Consider the following 21,314-nt stretch of genomic DNA (forward strand, 5'->3'; position numbering starts at 1 on the left):
GCCTGGCATGTGTTTGAGCGTTGGTGCTCGGACAGACAGGAAGAGGTCTTCCCTTTTCAGGCGTCTGTGAGACACATTCTGATTTCTTAGACAGGGGTCTTGGTCTCTCCTCAGTCAAGATCAACCTGGCGGCCATAGCAGCCTATTATGTTGGTATGAACAACAGACCAATCAGTGAACACCTGCTGATCCGTCAGTTCATGAAAGGAGTTACGCGCATCAGACCGGTCGCTAGATCTCTGGTCCCCTCGTGGGACCTGACAATAGTCTTGGACTCCTTAATGAGAGACCCCTTCGAGCCACTGGAAACGGTGGACCTGAAGTTCCTCTCTCTGAAGACCGCTTTGCTCGTTGCCCTGACGACAGCGAAGCGGGCTGGTGACATGCACGCGCTCTCAGTGAGCAGCAGATGCTTGAGATTCAGTGGTAATGACACCAGGGTCACGCTCAGGTTGAACCTTTCGTTTCTACCTAAGACTTTTCCCGCGGGCTGCTCGCCCATGGATCTCACGGCCTTCCATCCTCCTCCCTTCTCTTCGGTGGAGGATAGGAGACTACATTGTCTCTGTCCGGTGAGAGCCTTGAAAGTTTACAGGTCAAGGACTGCCCCCTTCAGGCTGGATGAGCAGATCTTTGTGGCCTGGGATTCCCAATGGAAGGGTAAACCCATTTTGAAAGTAAGACTCTCGCAGTGGATTGTGGAGGCTATAAGGTTAGCCTATACCTCGTGTGGTACTGAACCCCCAGAGGTCCTACGTGCACACTCTACAAGAGGTTTGTCTACATCCTGGGCCCTGGCCAGGGGTGTCCCTATTCAGGATGTCTGAGCTGCGGCGAGTTGGTCGTCTACGTCGACTTTTGCCACGTATTATAACCTGGATGTGGCCAATACAACCCTGGGACATGCAGTCCTGGGGGTTGCCGCCAATTTGAGTCAGGAAGTCTGACTGGTTTTTGGTCAAGAGGTCCCTTCTGGCCCCTGACCATTGGGGATGGATGACCATCGTGTCGTTTGTCCGGCAGGGCTGGAACAGCGGAGCTGTCGGCCCTGGGTCATGGACATTTTCATAGGGTCGAGGGTCCCTTCTGGCCCCCGACCATTAGGGATGGGTGACCATCGTGTCCTCTGACCGGCAGGGCTGGAACAGCAGAGCTGTCGGCCCTGGGTCATGGACATTTTTCATAAGGTCAAGGGTCCCTTCTGGCCCCCGACCATTAGGGATGGGTGACCATCATGTCCTCTGACCGGCAGGGCTGGAACAGCAGAGCTGTCGGCCCTGGGTCATGGACATCTTCATAAGGTCAAGAGGTCCCTTCTGGCTCCTGACCATTAGGGATGGATGACCATCGTGACTTCTGACCGGCGGGGCTGGAACAGCAGAGCTGTTGGCCCTTGGTCAGGTACATCTTCATAAGGTCAAGTGGTCCCTTCTGGCCCCTGACCGTTAGGGATGGATGACCATTGTGTTTTTTGACCAGCAGGGCTGGAACAGCAGAGCTGTCGGCCCTGGGTCAAGGACATCTTTTATATAGGATGTCTCTTTTGGGTGAACGCGCAGGGTTGGCTTCTTGGGCCTCCTTTGCATTTGGTCTCTCTCCAATGGAGATGATCCTAGGGTCGAATTTTCTATCAGCCGAAGGCGATCATACGGGAGCGTTATGTTCCCCATATGACTCTCTCCGAGAGATACTTAAGATAACTTTGGGTTACTTTAGTAACCTCAGTAATATAAGTGACTCAGGAGAGAGTCATTAAGTCGCCCTTCTGTCTTGTCAAGACGTCAGAAAGCAGGTTGATAGATAGGAATGACGTTGCTCAGGGCGGACGTTAGGTTATATACCCGGTGGGTGGGGATATAACCACGCCATGAGCGACAGTTCACGACCCAATGAAATTGTTCCGTGAGTGTATGTTAAGCTGTGTGCCTGCGCCATCTAGTGGCTTGGACCCCATATGACTCTCTCTCTCGAGTCACTTATATAACTGAGGTTACTAAAGTAACCCGAAGTTTCCACCATGTAGGTTCCGCCTCGCGTAGATCATACACACCCATTTAATCTAACGTGATGATGTTTATTGTCGCTATCAGGAAATGTTTCAAATGGACAGATCTACAAGACAACAGCGTGTCTGTTGTGCACCGCATTACAACTTGTAGATCAGCTTATTCTGGCAAGCAAGCCCCTGTCCGATGGATCCACTGGTTAATAAAGTAGCAATCTGTAGGATATCCTTTTCTCACGTATAATGAGAAAGTTAATGTATTAATTTAAGTTCAAGACTATAGGCTAATAAAACTTGGCAAGAATATTATAAAAGCCATTTTTATTGAACAATTGCTCACTCACTCACCTTTGCAGATGTAGTGTTTCGCAGGTAGCAAGGATGGGCTGAAGCCTATGCACGTGCCTGATAAAAAAAGATATTATGAGACCATCACTGCGTCAAATGTAATTCAAAAAATTATAATTTTACAGAAAACAATATTCAAAATTGTCAGCTATGTAAGAAAGGATTAGAAATACATTTTCACAATATGGAACAGTGTCAAAATAAATGTAATGACTCAAATCCTACTGCTTGGCAGGGGGGGGGTGTCCCCATTATATATATATATATATATATATATATTCTTTTTTTTGGCCTATTTTTGTAGTTGTCTGTTTTCCAGAAATGCAATTCAGTTTTTAAGGGGCCACGCCCGAAGTCCCTGGGCGAAGTTCTGGCTTAACCGTGCAGTCGGTTTTCGTGAAACTTGGCAATGGTAGACAGGTATGTGAAACGGTGAGAACGCAAAGCCCACGGCCATTGGCCAAAGGGTGGCACTATAGCACTCAATTGAAAATGCAAACTTTGAACAGGTATAGCTCCGTTTGACCGTCAACAATAAAACTTGGATAGACATACGCGTTAGTGGACGGGAGCAGGACGGTAAACGGAACAGGACGGATGTTAAAATATTAAATCTTTTTACCGTGCCGTCCAGCAGGTTTTGCTGTTTGCCATCTACCGCTTGCCTGATTCCATGTGAATGGTGAATGCATTAGCCTATATCAGTGAAGATCACCCATTATTTTGAATTATACATACACAGCGCTCCAGGTCAAACCATGCAGTTGTTTTTCACGAAATGTGGCAATATGGCTATATGTCACCCTGCTTAGAGACAAAGACCACAACCATTGGCCAAAGGGTGGCGCTATAGCACTCAATTGAAAAACAGGCATAGATCATGAACTGCCAGCTCATGAACCGCCAGTAATAATTACTAGGTAATTACTGTCTATTACATAGTAATTCAGACTCCCTGAGTCCCTGATGTTGGATTCCAGTCATCAGTGGTGGAAAAAGTAGCCTATGCATACTCAAGTATTCAAAATGAAAAATTGCAAAGTACCTTTTCCTATTAATATCAATGAATCACGGATTTAAAATGTTAAATGTGCAAAAAGCTGATCTACAAGCTCAAAGCGTGTCACACCGCAACACGAGGTTGTAGATATTTGATTTGAAGGCAGTTTAAAAAAGTATCTATCTATCTATCTATCTATCTATCTATCTATCTATCTATCTATCTATCTATATATCTATCTATCTATCTATCTATCTATCTATCTATCTATCTATCTATATGTGACAGTTACACACCCCCACCAACAGGAGGCGAAAGGCATTCATTTTGTTGCGCATGCGTGGAAAACCTTTGACCCTGAAGTGCTTGTTTGCAACACGACACGTCACTGCGTCTAGTTTTCCATTACGGCGATGGCCGCTGTTGAACAAGTCAAACATGTTGTCGTGTCTCTCGGGAATTGTTGATGTTTGAGCCTTTATTACACGTTCTATATTACAGTAGGAACAGAAAGCTTGGTGGAAATGTCTCCTAAAGGAGGTGAAAAGCGTCAAATGGAGTCTGTACGGCTGAAGATAAATGAACAGCTAGCGGCGGTGGGAGAGGAGATATTGTTTGTTGTGGACAAACAGCAGCGTGGCGCTGCTGATGTTTGTAGTGTGTAGCTTAGCGTCAGAGTGTTTGTGTTGGAGCGCCTCAGCGCGGTGGGAGAGTTCATGGTCAACCTCTTCCAGAGAGAGATGGAGACACTACAAACTCAGCTGGAGACACAAAACAAACTGCTGGACATTGATTTTGATATGGACATCGATCTACACACTGCAGGTTAGTAGATTCTGAAAAACACCAGCTTAGCTTCAAGTATCATTAAGCTAGCTGAACGGAACTACATCTCCCAGTAGTTGTACTAGCCCTAGAATGTCTGTGATCATACATAAATTACATATATTCCTGTATACACAGCCATAGATCGGATGCCTCCGCTCCCAGTGAGCAAGGAGACATGGGCAGCATAAATGTGCTCTGCGCTCAGTTTGTACTCGCCCAATAAATATAGTAGGAGATATTGTGCTCTAGTTTCACATCCATATGGAAATGTTCTCAGGGCGAGGGGTCCGGAATGACAGCTGGACTTTCATGTATGACAGTCACTCGCAGGGCAGGGTTTTCTGCTGCAGCTAGTCTGCCATGTACTTTGGCATGGCAAGTACTTTGTTTTGAATATACCTTTTTATTTCTATTTTGCAGACGTTTGGTCTCCTTTGTCTTTGTAACTTGTATGTCACTTGGGTTAAATAAATCTTGCGAAAACTCTGTCCAACTGTGTGCCTTGCCATCCTTTTGTTCATAGTACCCTAGCCTCAGAGAGGGGTGTGACACAGAGCCTTTTTAAATCCATTCTCCGCAGCTGTAAGAAATTAATATTAAACCGAAAGAGCGCTTTTCATAAGGGCGTATTACATTCTAAAAGACACGTGTAGGTGTAGGTTACATTAATGATAAACGCATAGGTGAAATAATGTCGGCATCAGTGCAAAAAATGACGGATACATCGGTGAGACCGATGTCGGGCTCTACTCGCAACACCTTGCTCTGCGTTGTGACATTTTTTAAACAATGTTTATCCTGACAAAACGGATAGGAGAATAAATTAACTTTGAGTTGCTCTGCTGATGCTACCTTCTCTCCCCTCCTGTCTGTGTGTAAAGAGGTTTCATCTGAATATGAGGAGAGGAGATCCAGTCTGGTCCTGGAGGAACCACACCCTCCACAGATTAAACAGGAACAGGAAGAGACTGGTGAGTCAACTTTGACATTACTACGTAGGAAGATGTAGTGCAATACTCTCTCAGGCATTTACCATTTCCGCAAAACCTTTAACTTGAACGTGTGCCAGGATAAAAATCATGTTGGGTCGGGAGCTGTTGTACGCTTTGTCCTCACCTGTTTTTCTGTCGTACACAAGCGTAGCAGCATTGTCTGAACTGCTGACAAAACTGTATGTATATGCATGTAAAAAAAAGAAGAAAAAGGTAGATTTCCAACTTTACAAGCAATTAAAATCATCACGCAATAATTAAAAACAATATAACATGTTTACAATGTATTAGTTTGTGCTTAACCCATTTTGGGCGGGAACCCCTTTTGATGTTAGCATTATGTTATGCTTTAGCTATTGAAAAATAGCAGATCTACAAGCTCGTAGCATGCCACCGAGTGGTGAACTTGTAGATCTGCTATTTTTGAAAAATCGAAAAACGACTGACATAGAAACAGCTTTTTCAGAAAACTGTCAGGATGTAGAAGAGCGTGTTTCATAAGGGCGTATTACATTCTAAAAGACAAGTGTAGGTTACATTAATGATGATAAAAAAAGACTTCGGCCACATCAGTGAAATAATGTCCGATATCGGGCATTGGCAGTTTTGGCACATAAAATAACTGGTACATCAATAATTAAAAACAATATAACATGTTTACAATGTATTAGTTTGTGCTTAATCAAACAGTGCTTTACTGGCCTTGTTATGCGAGTGCACTGGTGAGATGATTTGGGAGCGCATGAGTGTGATGCCTATATAATCACTGATATTATAAAAAAAATATTTAGGCATAAATGGACTCCACGCCTTTATTTACAAGTGACAATGACAAGCATACAGCTTGCCTATTTGCAATTGTAGGCTATAGGTGTAAAGGGCTTAATCATTCACCATTTAAATAAGTGCTTTGACAGTTCAGATAAAAGCGGGAGTCGGGAGGTCGGGACCGCGGCGTGCGTCACCAGCACATACCAGCACACATGCAAGCCTTCATCCATAATGTTTATGATTCGTTCATAAATGATCAAATCACTCCATAAATGTTGATTATGACTGCCTTGGCGACATTGTAGTAGCCTATCTGTTGCCTATCTATCTCTCAAGGGTTGGATTGGGGGTGGGAAGTGAGGACGCTGGCGTCGACTGTTCGCCGCTTCACCTCCCAATGTATGAATGAATGAACCATTGTAAGCGCTTTGAGTAGGCACGTAGTGCCTAGAAAAGCGCCATAAAAATGCAATTCATTATTATCTCTCATGCAGGCATCACTCACCCACAACACTTATCACAGCAGTGCGCAGTCTCACTGATCGCCTTCGCCGTGCACTGCGCACGAATGGGTAAAATTAATATAGGCCTAGCCTACAAATGTATTCCATTCATGGTGATGTGTCATGTAGCCTTGAGGTGTGTGCGTGCGTGCGTGGACATGACGGCAAGGCAACGAAATTAAGGAAGGATCAGCTGTTTGCGATCATTTTATAAATACAGTGGCGACGTGAGTGTACTACAAAACCAACAATCGAATTTGGGGCAGATTTTACACTCAATTGATGTATATTATGTCTGTTTATGAGTCTGGCGTAGAGGATTTCATCCTTTGCTGGAAATCTTTTCAATAAATTTAAATAAATGTGCTCCGCGCTCCGTTTGTTCTCGCCCAATAAATATGTCCAAAGACGTGGAGTGAGATACTGACCTCTAGTTATGCATGTAAAAGTGGAAAATGCTTGTTTATTCAAATATGTCTCATCTTTTCAAACATCTCTCATATATTTTTCAAGGGCCTGTACACAAACGACATTTTCCGAGGGTGAGGCGTCCGGAATGACAGCTGGACTTCCAATTATGACAGTCACTCGCAGGGCAGAGTTTTCTGCTGCAGCCTAGGCTCCAGAGTCACAGGCACGACGCGCACAGTGCCTTTTAAATCCATTCTCTGCAGCTGTTAGAAATTGATTAATATCAAACCAAAAGAGCGTGTTTCATAAGGGTGTATTACATTATAAAAGACATGTGTAGGTTACATTAATGATGATAAAGAAAGACTTCGCCCACATCTGTGAAATAATGTCCGATATCGGGCATTGGCGCCTAAAATGACGGTTACATCGGTGAGACCGATGTTGGGCTCTATTCACAACGCCTTGCTCTGTGAGTCGTTGTGAAGAGACTCGAGACACTTATTTTTTGAAACGAGGGTTATCCTGACAAAACAAATAGGAGAATAAAGGTCATCTTTCAGTTGACAAAAGCACTTTGAGTTTCTCTGCTGATGCTACCTTCTCTCTCCTCCTGTCTGTGTGTAAAGAGGTTTCATCTGAATATGAGGAGAGGAGATCCAGTCTGGTCCAGGAGGAACCACAACCTCCACAGATGAAAGAGGAACAGGAAGAGGAGACTGGTGAGTCAACTTTGACATTACTACGTAGGAAGATGTGGTGCAATACTCTCTCAGGCATTTAGCATTTCGGCAAAATCCTTAACTTGGACGTGTGCCAGGACAAAAATCATGTTGGGTCGGGAGCTGTCGTACGCTTTGTCCTCACCTGTTTTTCTGTCGTACACAAGCGGAGCAGCATTGTCTGAACTGCTGACATGCTATCACAGGCATCTAAGCATATGCATTCACTCCTAAAATGTTAATATAAAACTGTATATGTATATGCATGTAAAAAAAAAGAAGAAAAAGGTAGATTTCCAACTTTACAAGCAATTAAAATCACGCAATAATTAAAAACAATATAACATGTTTACAATGTATTAGTTTGTGCTTAACCCATTTTGGGCGGGAACCCCTTTTGATGTTAGCATTATATTATGCTTTAGCTATAAAAATAGCAGATCTACAAGCTTGTAGCACGCCACCGAGTGGCGAGCTTGTAGATCTGCTATTTTTGAAAAATCAAAGAACGACTGACATAGAAACAGCTTTTTCAGAAAACTGTCAGGATGTAGAAGAGCGTGTTTCATAAGGGCGTATTACATTCTAAAAGACAAGTGTAGGTTACATTAATGATGATAAAAAAATACTTCGGCCATATCAGTGAAATAATGTCCGATATCGGGCATTGGCAGTTTTGGCACCTAAAATAACGGATACATCAATAATTAAAAACAATATAACATGTTTACAATGTATTAGTTTGTGCTTAATCAAACAGTGCTTTACTGGCCTTGTTATGCGAGTGCACTGGTGAGATGATTTGGGAGCACATGAGTGTAACATCAGATGCCTATATAATCACTGATATTATAAAAGAAATATTTAGGCATAAATGGACTGCACGCCTTTATTTCCAAGTGACAATGACAAGCATACAGCTTGCCTATTTGCAATTGTAGGCTATAAGTGTAAAGGGCTTAATCATTCACCATTTAAATAAGTGCTTTGACAGTTCAGATAAAAGCGGGAGTCGGGAGGTCGGGACCGCGGCGTGCGTCGCCAGCACATCCCAACACATGCAAGCCTTCATCCGTATGTTTATGATTCGTTCATCAGTGATCAAATCACTCCATAAACGTTGATTATGACTGCCTTGACGACATTGTAGTAGCCTATCTCTCATGCAGGCATCACTCACCCACAACACTTATCACAGCAGTGCGCAGTCTCACTGATCGCCTTCGCCGTGCACTGCGCACGAATGGGTAAAATGAATATAGGCCTAGCCTACAAACGTATTCCATTCATGGCGATGCGATGTCATGTAGCCTTGAGGTGGGTGCGTGCGTGCATGTGTGCGTGGACATGACAGCAAGGCAAGTGAGGTGAGAGGGAAACAGACAGGGTAGGCCTACAGCAGGGGTGCCCATTACGTCGATCGCGGTCGACCAGTCGATCGCACGCGCTGCGCAGGTAGACCGCTTGGCCCTGCCATGAAAAAAAACAATCCTCGCCTCGGGCAGGCGGCGGCGGCTTTAAAACCCCCCACAATGCAGTTCCTTGTTTTCAAGTGTGGGGAACGTCGGGTCTGTTATGTTGTTAAACAAACAAATTAAAAGGATATCTATCCATCATTGTTCATATAGCAAGATGCGCGCGGCAAAGAAGCCTAAAACATATCACTTCCATGCAGAGTGGGAAGAAGATTATTTTTTCACGATGTCACATTCCAAGTCCAACTGCGTTTGCCTTACTCGAGCCCATCGCTACATTCATGTGCTTCTCATTCAGAAGCTGATGTTGATTCCATTGCCTCGAAAATAGCAACACTTTTTAACATGAACTCTTCTGCGTTGGTGAATGAGATCATGGCACTGCAGGCTGACATACAGTTAAAGTTGCGCGCCCGCAATGGAGAGTTTTGGAACTTACTCGTGAAGGAAAAGTATCCAAACATCAGGACTTGTGCAGCCTCGCTCACAGCGCTATTTCAGTGCAAGGCTGCAAGCAGTCATCTGATTAAAGGGATAGTTCTGATTTTTTTTACTTAAATTGTATGAAATACTTTCCATTAATATAGTGGTTGCAACTGTAGGCCTATTAATTGATTGCCAGAGTCCTGTGGTAGGAGTTCTGCTCTGGTTGAGTTGAGTGCATTATTCCTTCATGTGATTGTGTATGCTTTTTATGTGTGATACTTTTAATATTTGTAACATTTTATGAGCAATATGTTATTACAAATTGAAATTGATTGACGTTATTACAAAGAGTAACTTTAACAAAATAAAGGTGGTAAATAAATAGAATTGATTTTGAAACAGTCCTAATGCCTTAATGTTATTTATTTTGAGTATTTTAAGCAATGGGAGAATATTTTTTTGGTCGGTAGATCACCTTGAGCTGGCAATTTTAAAAGTAGACCTCAAGTCAAAAAAGTCTGGCCTACAGATTTATTTAATTCATGCAGGTGTTCGTTCTTTATTTATTTAAGATACAAAGTTGGGCTTGCAAGTTGCGTGTGCGTGCGTGCCTCCGTTTGTGTGTGTGTATGAGAGAGGGGTGAGGCGGGCAGCAAGGAAACTTTTTTTCCCCCCTGTAGCCATGGTTTCCAGGTTGTATTGCAGTTGTTCATGTCGCAAAAATGAGGGCAAGGCTTGATTTCATAGGCCGTGCCAGATAGATTTCAGCCGTCCATTTAATAACGTCAGAACGGAATTAAGGAAGGATCAGCTGTTTGCGATCACTTTATAAATGCCGTGGCGACATGAGTTTACTACAAAACCAACAATCGAATTTGGGGCAGATTTTACACTCAATTGATGTATATTATGTCTGTTTATGAGTCTGGCGTAGAGGATTTCATCCTTTGCTGGAAATCTTTTCAATAAATTTAAATAAATGTGCTCCTCGCTCTGTTTGTTCTCGCCCAATAAATATGTCCAAAGACGTGGAGTGAGATACTGACCTCTAGTTATGCATGTAAAAGTGGAAAATGCTTGTTTATTCAAATATGTCATCTTTTCAAACATCTCTCATATATTTTTCACGGGCCTGTACACAAACGACATTTTCTGAGGGCGAGGGGTCCGGAATGACAGCTGGACTTCCAATTATGACAGTCACTCGCAGGGCAGAGTTTTCTGCTGCAGCCTAGGCTCCAGAGTCACAGGCACGACGCGCACAGTGCCTTTTAAATCCATTCTCTGCAGCTGTTAGAAATTGATTAATATCAAACCAAAAGAGCGTGTTTCATAAGGGCATATTACATTCTAAAAGACTAGTGTAGGTTACATTAATGATAAAAAAAAGACTTCGGCCACATCTGTGAAATAATGTCCGATATCGGGCATTGGCGCCTAAAATGACGGTTACATCGGTGAGACCGATGTTGGGCTCTATTCACAACGCCTTGCTCTGTGAGTCGTTGTGAAGAGACTTGAGACACTTATTTTTTGAAACGAGGGTTATCCTGACAAAACAAATAGGAGAATAAAGGTCATGTTTCAGTTGACAAAAGCACTTTGAGTTTCTCTGCTGATGCTACCTTCTCTCTCCTCCTGTCTGTGTGTAAAGAGGTTTCATCTGGATATGAGGAGAGGAGATCCAGTCTGGTCCAGGAGGAACCACAACCTCCACAGATTAAAGAGGAACAGGAAGAGGAGACTGGTGAGTCAACTTTGACATTACTACGTAGGATAGCCCATCTCCCATGCTCAGGACTATTCTCTCAGGGTACCTCTTGTCCTATGTATATAGCTCCCAACCTTATATATAAGGATTATTTATTATATGTTCCATGGTTGTTTGTCTGTACAGTATGTATGTGTATAGTTTCATGTTACAAAGTGGACCACAATGGAAACAAGCGAAGGCTTTTTTGTGTCTAAGTCCATTTGGCGTTTTTTAAAATGATGTCACTTTCTGTAATTTTCTTAAAGGAATTGTGACATCATTTTTAACATAATTTTAACAACATTAAAAGTCTTGGCCATGGTCCTTCAAACGTGTCTAAAAAGTTTGAACAGAAATCTCCACTCCAGTATTTCTTGCCAGGAGTTTTTGTGTGTATGTAATATGCATCCTGAGAAGGCATAGAAAAATACATTATTTTAGCCTGTAGATGTCGGTAATTCCCCCTTTCCTGTCAATCACTACCCAGCTCCGCCCCCCCCACCCCTCAAGCCCTCCATACCTCTCCGCCCCCCTCAGAGAAAGGGACTGTTCATTTTTTTTCCTTTACAAGTTCACAGCATCTCAGCCATAGCAACGCTGCCAGTGCCAACGCACGCAACTTCTTCTCCTTTTATAACTATTTGTTTATAGTTTTAATATAAAATGTTATTTATAATAAGACTATCACTGCATGTATGTACTGAGGGGATGGACAACAACATGTATTCTCTGCTGCAAAAGGAGAGGAGACTGGAGCAACACGGACATTTAGAGCCTTTTATTAAGGTGCTGAGTATACAAAACGACTAACGTTTCGACCTTGCGGCGCAAGGTCGAAACGTAAAAGGCTCTAAATGTCCGTGTTGCTCCAGTCTCCTCTCGCAACTTTGATGTCCCTGCACCTGTGAAGCACCGGATCAGCCGTTTTAGGCTTGAGGCGCGTTGGTAGACTCCCTTTGTAACATGTATTCTCTATTCAACGTCATCGTACGAGCAACAGTTGGTAAACAAATAAATAAGGCACGTTCGGAAATACCGCACCGGAGCGCACTTGCCTATTAGTTTGCATTGCACAGTGGGCTCAGTGCGCTATTTCCGAACGCGCCTCATGAAACTCCTGCAATATCTCACCCCACGACCACGTCGACATAAACTTGTGAAGTTGTGTAATGTCATCGATATCATACTCAATGACTATAGCCTATCATTATTCGCCATACTTTTAACGTGGATTATATCACACGAGCGTTTGCTGCGTTGCTATTCCAATGTATCGCATTACAAGAACAATAATGAGCACATGCAATCTACAACAGCTGGTGCACGCCACGAATCAAAGATTAATAATAGTCAAACACAGCTAATGCGGGTAGTGGCAGTGATTGACTATAAATTAAAAGTAGCACTTCGGAGTGCTGCAGGCGATTGATTTTTTATTGTGAGTCCACTCAAATAGTACTGCACAACAATTTAACACAAATCATTGCAGTATAAATACTTATAGTTGGGATTGGGACACGAATGCTTGGTATTGCTCCTGGGTTCATAAAAAGTTTGGTTGCAAATCCACTCTGAACTTGTCCGAGATTTAAAAAACTTTCTGGGGTGAAATGATGTGCGCACACGAAGAGTCGCTTCTTTGACAACTTGGTTGGAACGTTACCATCAAAAATAAAATGCATCCACCTAGAGCGTGAATCTTCATCTAGGCCAGTTGGTGGAAAGTGCAAGGACTTGTGTTGATTGACACAGCCGACAACGGAGCAGATTGCTTTTTCTCTAGAAGCCATTATTATTATTATTATTATACTGAAACAAAGTCGCGGTGAGGAATGAGGAAGAAGAGAGGAGAGCATCAGGGAGAGGAGAGGGGCGGGGATGAGGAGGAGGGGGGCGGGTAGTAGAATTGGTAGGCAGGGAGCAGAGGAGAGGGGGCGGGGTTTAGCGTTACATTACGTAGGCCTCCGCCGTCCAAGCCACGAGTCATATTTGCATAATTATTCACAAAAGTCCAGACAGCGGAGAATACACTGAATGTTCAAATTTGGGTTTTTTTTGGTGAAATTGATGTCAAGAAAAGCCAAAGAACACAAAATATCTACAAAAATGTGTTTTAAATGTCACGATCCCTTTAAAACTGCCAATAAAGTATTCTATCTATCTATAGGAAGATGTGGTGCAATACTCTCTCAGGCATTTACCATTTCCGCAAAATCCTTAACTTGAACGTGTGCCAGGACAAAAATCATGTTGGTCGGGAGCTGTCGTACGCTTTGTCCTCACCTGTTTTTCTGTCGTACACAAGCGGAGCAGCATTGTCTGAACTGCTGACATGCTGTCACAGGCATCTAAGCATATGTATTCACTCCTAAAATGTTAATATAAAACTGTATGTATATGCATGTAAAAAAAAAGAAGAAAAAGGTAGATTTCCAACTTTACAAGCAATTAAAATCACGCAATAATTAAAAACAATATAACATGTTTACAATGTATTAGTTTGTGCTTAACCCATTTTGGGCGGGAACCCCTTTTGATGTTGGCATTATGTTATGCTTTAGCTATAAAAATAGCAGATCTACAAGCTCGTAGCAGAAGCTCAAGCTTGTAGATCTGCTATTTCTTTTAAATCAAAGAACGACTGACATAGAAACAGCTTTTTCAGAAAACTGTCAGGATGTAGAAGAGCGTGTTTCATAAGGGCGTATTACATTCTAAAAGACAAGTGTAGGTTACATTAATGATGATAAAAAAAGACTTCGGCCACATCAGTGAAATAATGTCTGATATCGGGCATTGGCGCCTAAAATGACGGATACATCAATAATTAAAAACAATATAACATGTTTACAATGTATTAGTTTGTGCTTAATCAAACAGTGCTTTACTGGCCTTGTTATGCGAGCGCACTGGTGAGATGATTTGGGAGCGCATGAGTGTGACATCAGATGCCTATATAATCACTGATATTATAAAACAAATATTTAGGCATAAATGGACTGCACGCCTTTATTTCCAAGTGACAATGACAAGCATACAGCTTGCCTATTTGCAATTGTAGGCTATAAGTGTAAAGGGCTTAATCATTCACCATTTAAATAAGTGCTTTGACAGTTCAGATAAAAGCGGGAGTCGGGAGGTCGGGACCGCAGCGTGCGTCGCCAGCACATACCAGCACACATGCAAGCCTTCATCCGTATGTTTATGATTCGTTCATCAATGATCAAATCACTCCATAAACGTTGATTATGACTGCCTTGACGACATTGTAGTAGCCTATCTCTCATGCAGGCATCACTCACCCACAACACTTATCACAGCAGTGCGCAGTCTCACTGATCGCCTTCGCCGTGCACTGCGCACGAATGGGTAAAATGAATATAGGCCTAGCCTACAAACGTATTCCATTCATGGCGATGTGTAATGTAGCCTTGAGGTGGGTGCGTGCGTGTATGTGTGCGTGGACATGACAGCAAGGCAAGTGAGGTGAGAGGGAAACAGACAGAGTAGGCGTACAGCAGGGGTGCCCATTACGTCGATCGCGGTCGACCAGTCGATCACACGCGCTGCACAGGTAGACCGCTTGGCCCTGCCATGAAAAAAAATAAAACAATCCTCGCCTCGGGCAGGCGGCGGCGCCTTTAAAACCCCCCACAATGCAGTGCCTTGTTTTCAAGTGTGGGGGACGTCGGGTCTGTTATGTTGTTAAACAAACAAATTAAAAGGATATCTATCCATCATTGTTCATATAGCAAGATGCACGCGGCAAAGAAGCCTAAAACATATCACTTCCATGCAGAGTGGGAAGAAGATTATTTTTTCACGATGTCACATTCCAAGTCCAACTGCGTTTGCCTTACTCGAGCCCATCGCTACATTCATGTGCTTCTCATTCAGAAGCTGATGTTGATTCCATTGCCTCGAAAATAGCAACACTTTTTAACATGAACTCTTCTGCGTTGGTGAATGAGATCATGGCACTGCAGGCTGACATACAGTTAAAGTTGCGCGGCCGCGATGAAGAGTTTTGGAACTTACTCGTGAAGGAAAAGTATCCAAACATCAGGACTTGTGCAGCCTCGCTCACAGCGTTATTTGGCTCCACATATGTATGTGAATCAGCGTTTTCCCACATGAAGATAATTGCGATTGTGATTAAGTCCAAATATCGTTCCACGTTGACGGACGATCATTTGGAGGCCTGTTTAAGACTAGCTGTCAGCAGTGACTGTCCGGATTACGCAGCGCTGACGGACTCCATTCAGTGCAAGGCTGCAAGCAGTCATCTGATTAAAGGGATAGTTCAGATTTTTTTAACTTAAATTGTATGAAATACTTTCCATTAATATAGTGGTTGCAACTGTAGGCCTAATAATTGATTGCCAGAGTCCTGTGGTAGGAGTTCTGCTCTGGTTGAGTTGAGTGCATTATTCCTTCATGTGATTGTGTATGCTTTTTATGTGTGATACTTTTAATATTTGTAACATTTTATGAGCAATATGTTATTACAAATTGAAATTGATTGACGTTATTACAAAGAGTAACTTTAACAAAATAAAGGTGGTAAATAAATATAATTGATTTTGAAACAGTCCTAATGCCTTAATGTTATTTATTTTGAGTATTTTAAGCAATGGGATAATATTTTTTTGGTCGGTAGATCACCTTGAGCTGGCAATTTTAAAAGTAGACCTCAAGTCAAAAAAGTCTGGCCTACAGATTTATTTAATTCATGCAGGTGTTCGTTCTTTATTTATTTAAGATACAAAGTTGGGCTTGCAAGTTGCGTGTGCGTGCGTGCCTCCGTTTGTGTGTGTGTATGAGAGAGGGGTGAGGCGGGCAGCAAGGAAACTTTTTTTCCCCCCTGTAGCCATGGTTTCCAGGTTGTATTGCAGTTGTTCATGTCGCAAAAATGAGGGCAAGGCTTGATTTCATAGGGCGTGCCAGATAGATTTCAGCCGTCCATTTAATAACGTCAGAACGGAATTAAGGAAGGATCAGCTGTTTGCGATCACTTTATAAATGCCGTGGCGACATGAGTTTACTACAAAACCAACAATCTAATTTGGGGCAGATTTTACACTCAATTGATGTATATTATGTCTGTTTATGAGTCTGGCGTAGAGGATTTCATCCTGTGCAGGAAATCTTTTCAATACATTTAAATAAATATGCCCAAAGATGTGGAGTGAGATATTGACCTCTAGTTATCCATGTAAAAGTTCTGGCAGAAAACGCTTGTTTATTCAAACTAGCCCTTACCCGTTGTGAGATATTTGCCCCCCTCTTGTGGCCGTGGGGGGGGTACTGCGCCCGGTGCGTTTTTAATTCACTAATAAATCTTGCATCCTTTGGTATTCTTCTCCTGATAAACTACACGGTTTGCACACATCTCACCATGCACAACGGCGACAGGTAGCCTGTCCACACATGGACCGCTACTTTGCATTCATATTCATGTCATATTGACAGTACAATACCCATTTTTGCATTTTTTTATCCACTAATAAATTCATTATAAATCATTAATGTGTCAAATTGGAAAAAGGGCTCCATTAAGACCTCCATATAATTATGGTCCATGCCTGTGTGAAAAGTGGGAGTGATTGGGCCAGCCAATGTTGAGATAAAGCGCTGTCAGGGACATTCATTCAGACATTCAGACATTCGCTGAATTTTAGTATGATATGTCTCATCTTTTCAAACATCTCTCATATATTTTCACAGGCCTGTACACAAACGACATTTTCTCAGGGCGAGGGGTCCGGAATGACAGCTGGACTTCCGATTATGACAAAACAAATAGGAGAATAAATGTCATCTTTGAGTTGACAAAAGCATTTTGAGTTGCTCTGCTCTGCTGATGACCTCCTCTCCCCTCCTTCTGTCTGTGTGTAAAGAGGTTTCATCTGAATATGAGGAGAGGAGATCCAGTCTGGTCCAGGAGGAACCACAACCTCCACAGATTAAAGAGGAACAGGAAGAGGAGACTGGTGAGTCAACTTTGACATTACTACTCTCAGGTAAAAAAAAAATATTTTTTATATTTTTATTAGTATTATTCTCAGAATCCACTACTCCTGAATGAAGTGTCTGTTGCTGGGAGTCTGGTCTAACGCACAGGTCCTGGCTGTACTCGTGGTGAGAGCAGGAGTGGACCTGGTGAGACGTAGGAGGGGCCCGGACTGGAGTCAACCCACAGAGCCTAGTCCCTCCACCTGGTCTTTCCCTAGTGGGTCTGATCGGGAGTCGCCTCGGAAACCCAGACGTTTTAAAAAAAAGTCCGGGGCAGAGTCCACTTCAATTCGGCATACAGTAGCGCAAACGTCGGTCTCTCTCTGCTGATTTCTGATCGTCTGCACCTTTGTTAAATTGACGCACACACACACACACACACACTCTCCTCTCTGTCGCTCTAATTAATTAGTCTCATGTCCTGCAGTCTAGTTCCTCCCGGCGGATACTGCCGGGAGCTGCCTATGCCATAAAAAGCATAGCTGAGTTCCCGTCTAGATCGAGGGTAGCTACTGTGACGTAAGTCAGGACTTACTCGGCTCACTCGGCTGGGTCACCTGAGTGAGGGGTATCGATGTCCGCGAGACCCTGAACCCCGATGACCTTGGGATACATCACTCAGGATACCAGGTGCATCTATGTGATGTATTTTCATTCTAACGAGACTAAAGGGTCATTCAGCAACTAACGATAAATATATAGTTTGGTAACTCATGTTCCCCCAAAAGACAGACAGACACACAGCATGTTGGTGCTCGTGCCGCTACGACAGTATAGCACAACAGGTTTGAACCCATAATCATGTATAGCGATTTAAGCAATAAGCCACGAGAGGTCTCAGGTTACCGGGTATTTTACACTGGCTGGGGGCGTAGGCAGACCCGACGCGCAGCACCACCGTTGCTGCAGGCTCCACCTGGGCAACGGTGGTGCTGCAGGCTCCACCTGAGCAACGGTGGTGCTGCAGACTCCGCTTGCAGCCTGAATGGCCCTCCTAAATGCCTCACTGTGGGGTTGTTGGGCTTCCTCCTCACGGAAGACACAGGCTGGGGCGCCAACCCATACTGCTCCCGGGTGCCGTCTACATTCCGGCTGTCACGCGTCTCTCCGGTGGTCACCAGACTACTCCTGGTTGTTCAGTTGTTCAGTAAACCCTTATTGAATGATAAGTACAAGTTGTTTCTACTGGTGATTTCCACAGAGCACCACAGGGAGAGGTCTACCGTATCTAGAGAGATGGCCTCCAAAAGACATTCAACGTTGTCAGAGGAACAGCCAGAGGTGGACCAGAGACGTGGACTGTTTGATGCGAAGATGCAACCTGTAGTAATGTTGTACCGTATAGGTATGTGCTGTTTTGTTTACTTACTTACATAAAGGGATATTTCACTTTCAATATAATTGTGGGTAATGTTATCGTCTACTCTGGCTTTTTGTGAACACTCTGGACAGTTTTTAATTTGCTCGGTTCAGTATTTATATATTTTATATTCATTTTTATCAGACCAGCCCATTGTAACTTCAAATTCAATTTTAACCATCGTAGATACACAGTAAACAGTAAACTTAGAGAGGGACAACCATAGCTGAATGGGTAGAGAGCCCGTCTAGGAAACGGAATGTACAGTGATGTACAGTGATGTTGTTAGGTCTGCAGTGGGTCCCAGGACCCACGGGTGGGAGTCTTAATAAAAGTGGTATTTATTTTTAGAAATTGTAATTGTTTGATATTATTGCATGTATACAAATCATGCATCAACTAAAGATTAAGACCTGGAGTCACCACTACACACTATATGTGACAGGGGCCAGCAAAAAGGGCCTCAACTCGATTTTTACAGATTACAATTGGACAATAATTGAAGGAGATATAACCATTTAAAAATTATTGGAGCCTTTCACCCAAAGCTGAGAAAAGTCCCTTTCAATATTCACAACATTTTTAACACCTTAGAGCTGGATAGAAGTGGGTGTGACAATGGGAGGGACAATAGGTACTTAACTCCACCCACAATGACCACCTTAGAACGTTTTAGCTGTCAACAGTGCAACACTAGAAACACTGACATGTTTAAGCCAGTAGAACAAACAATGCAATTTGTAAGGTGCCCCAATAAACCCTTTTGAAAGTACTAAGTATAAAATTAAATAAAACCGACGCATCAGGCTATGATGCGTTGTGCGCTTGTAGATTTGCTATTTTTAATAAACAGATCCGTCATGCCTGGTTTCTATTTAGTGTGCAAGGCTTACATCCGGTCTAAAGCTGTATGCGCTGATTTCCATACACAATACATACACGATCCGTATCCTCCACTCACCGGATGTTGAATTAACAGTACTAACGGCCATATTTGACGACAATCTTTTACACAAAACGATTTCCCGACATTTCCTTTTCACTTCATACCGTTTCGTAGAGACGGCCTACACAAACGATCTATATACCAAATGAAAGTGAAATGAAACCAAATGAGCAAAAAATGAGCGAGTTATGATTTAAAGAAAAGACGAGTGATCTTGGCTCTTTGCGTGTGGAGGAAAAAAAAATAAGCAGCAACGCAACACTCTTCCATGGCTATGAAGCAATACTAACGGGAAACGTTTCACATGTATTATTCGTTTTATACATTTTAGGAGTGAAAACATGTGTTTAGATGCTTATGACAACATCTCAGCAGTTAAGACAATGTCCCTCTGTTAACACACGACACACAGACAGCTAGCTAACTAGGCTAGCTTGCTTTTAGCCTGTTGTGTGATGGTAGAAGTCTATTCTCCAGGCTGGGAAGCGTATTTGAGCGAGTAGCTACGTGGTTTTGTTTATTTTCCTGTAAAGTATAACCCAAAAGCTCCTCCATACTATAGCCATGTAGAATAATTATGTGTTTACAAACACACAAGCACGCTAATGGGCGGTGACCAGAGCGTGAAACCTCAGGACAAAGAGATCCCAGGACCAATCGAAAACAACATGCAAATCTCAGAACTGCGCTTCTCTGGCCCCAAAACATTGTTAAAAAACAAGCCTACTTTGACATATAAATGTATACGTTTAATTTGCCCAAATGAACAATCTGTTGGAATAAAAACCTTCTTCAACATTCAAACTGTGTTAATATGAAGAAAAAAAAGAAAATCACATAAATAAAAAAAACGATTTTATTTCGACCATTTCATTCTGGTGGGTTGAGGACCAAAGTGCTGGCCTGTGTCACATATGTATGACACACTCAAACGTCATTGTATTATTGGAACATGTTTGTTGAAACTTCCAACAACCAGTTTTAGTTTGTGTCAATTGTTTACAGTTTTCTTTTCTTTTTTTCTTGTAGTGTCATTTTGTCATAACCTTCTGTTGAACATTATTCAAATGCAACATTATAATAAATACAAACACAAGATGTCTTCTAACATCTTTACTTGGACAAGTAAGTAAATGTTCTTGTCCAAAAATGTAATGTCAAGCCCTGAAAACTGTCTTTGATTAGAAATGGAGAAGATGATGTTCCTCCAAAAATGTTCAAACATTAAATGTTTTTCTCTCTTTGTGTCTTTTTTCTAGCCGTCTCGCACCTCCCTGTGTGTAAAAAGGAGGTTTTTACTGAACAACAGGAGAGGAGCTCCAGTCTGGTCCAGAAGGAACCACAACCACCACAGATTAATGATGAACAAGAGGAGCTACTTCAAAGACCAATGGAGGCTGATGGGTCAACATTGACATTACTAGCAGTGAAAAGTGAAGATGTTCATGATGATGAAAACAGAGAGACAGAGCCTGTAGCCGGCACCTCAACACAACACATGAAAATACAAGCTGATGTAGAGGACTGTGGAACATCACAACCAACTAGTGATGACCAGCTCCTCTCTTCACACTGTTCGGAATCTGACACTGAAGACAGTGTTGAGTGGCAGGAGCCCAGTGAAGGTCAGTCAACTTTAAACACACTGAAATCACTCAAGACAAATGTGGAAGGAAAAAGATTGTCTTTGAGCAGCAAGCTGTCCAAGGACCTGAAATCATCAAAACAAACTCACTCCATGAGGAGCCACACAGGGAAG

Source organism: Protomyctophum bolini (assembly GCF_963924005.1).
Source record: "Protomyctophum bolini genome assembly, chromosome: 11".
Taxonomy (NCBI): domain Eukaryota; kingdom Metazoa; phylum Chordata; class Actinopteri; order Myctophiformes; family Myctophidae; genus Protomyctophum; species Protomyctophum bolini.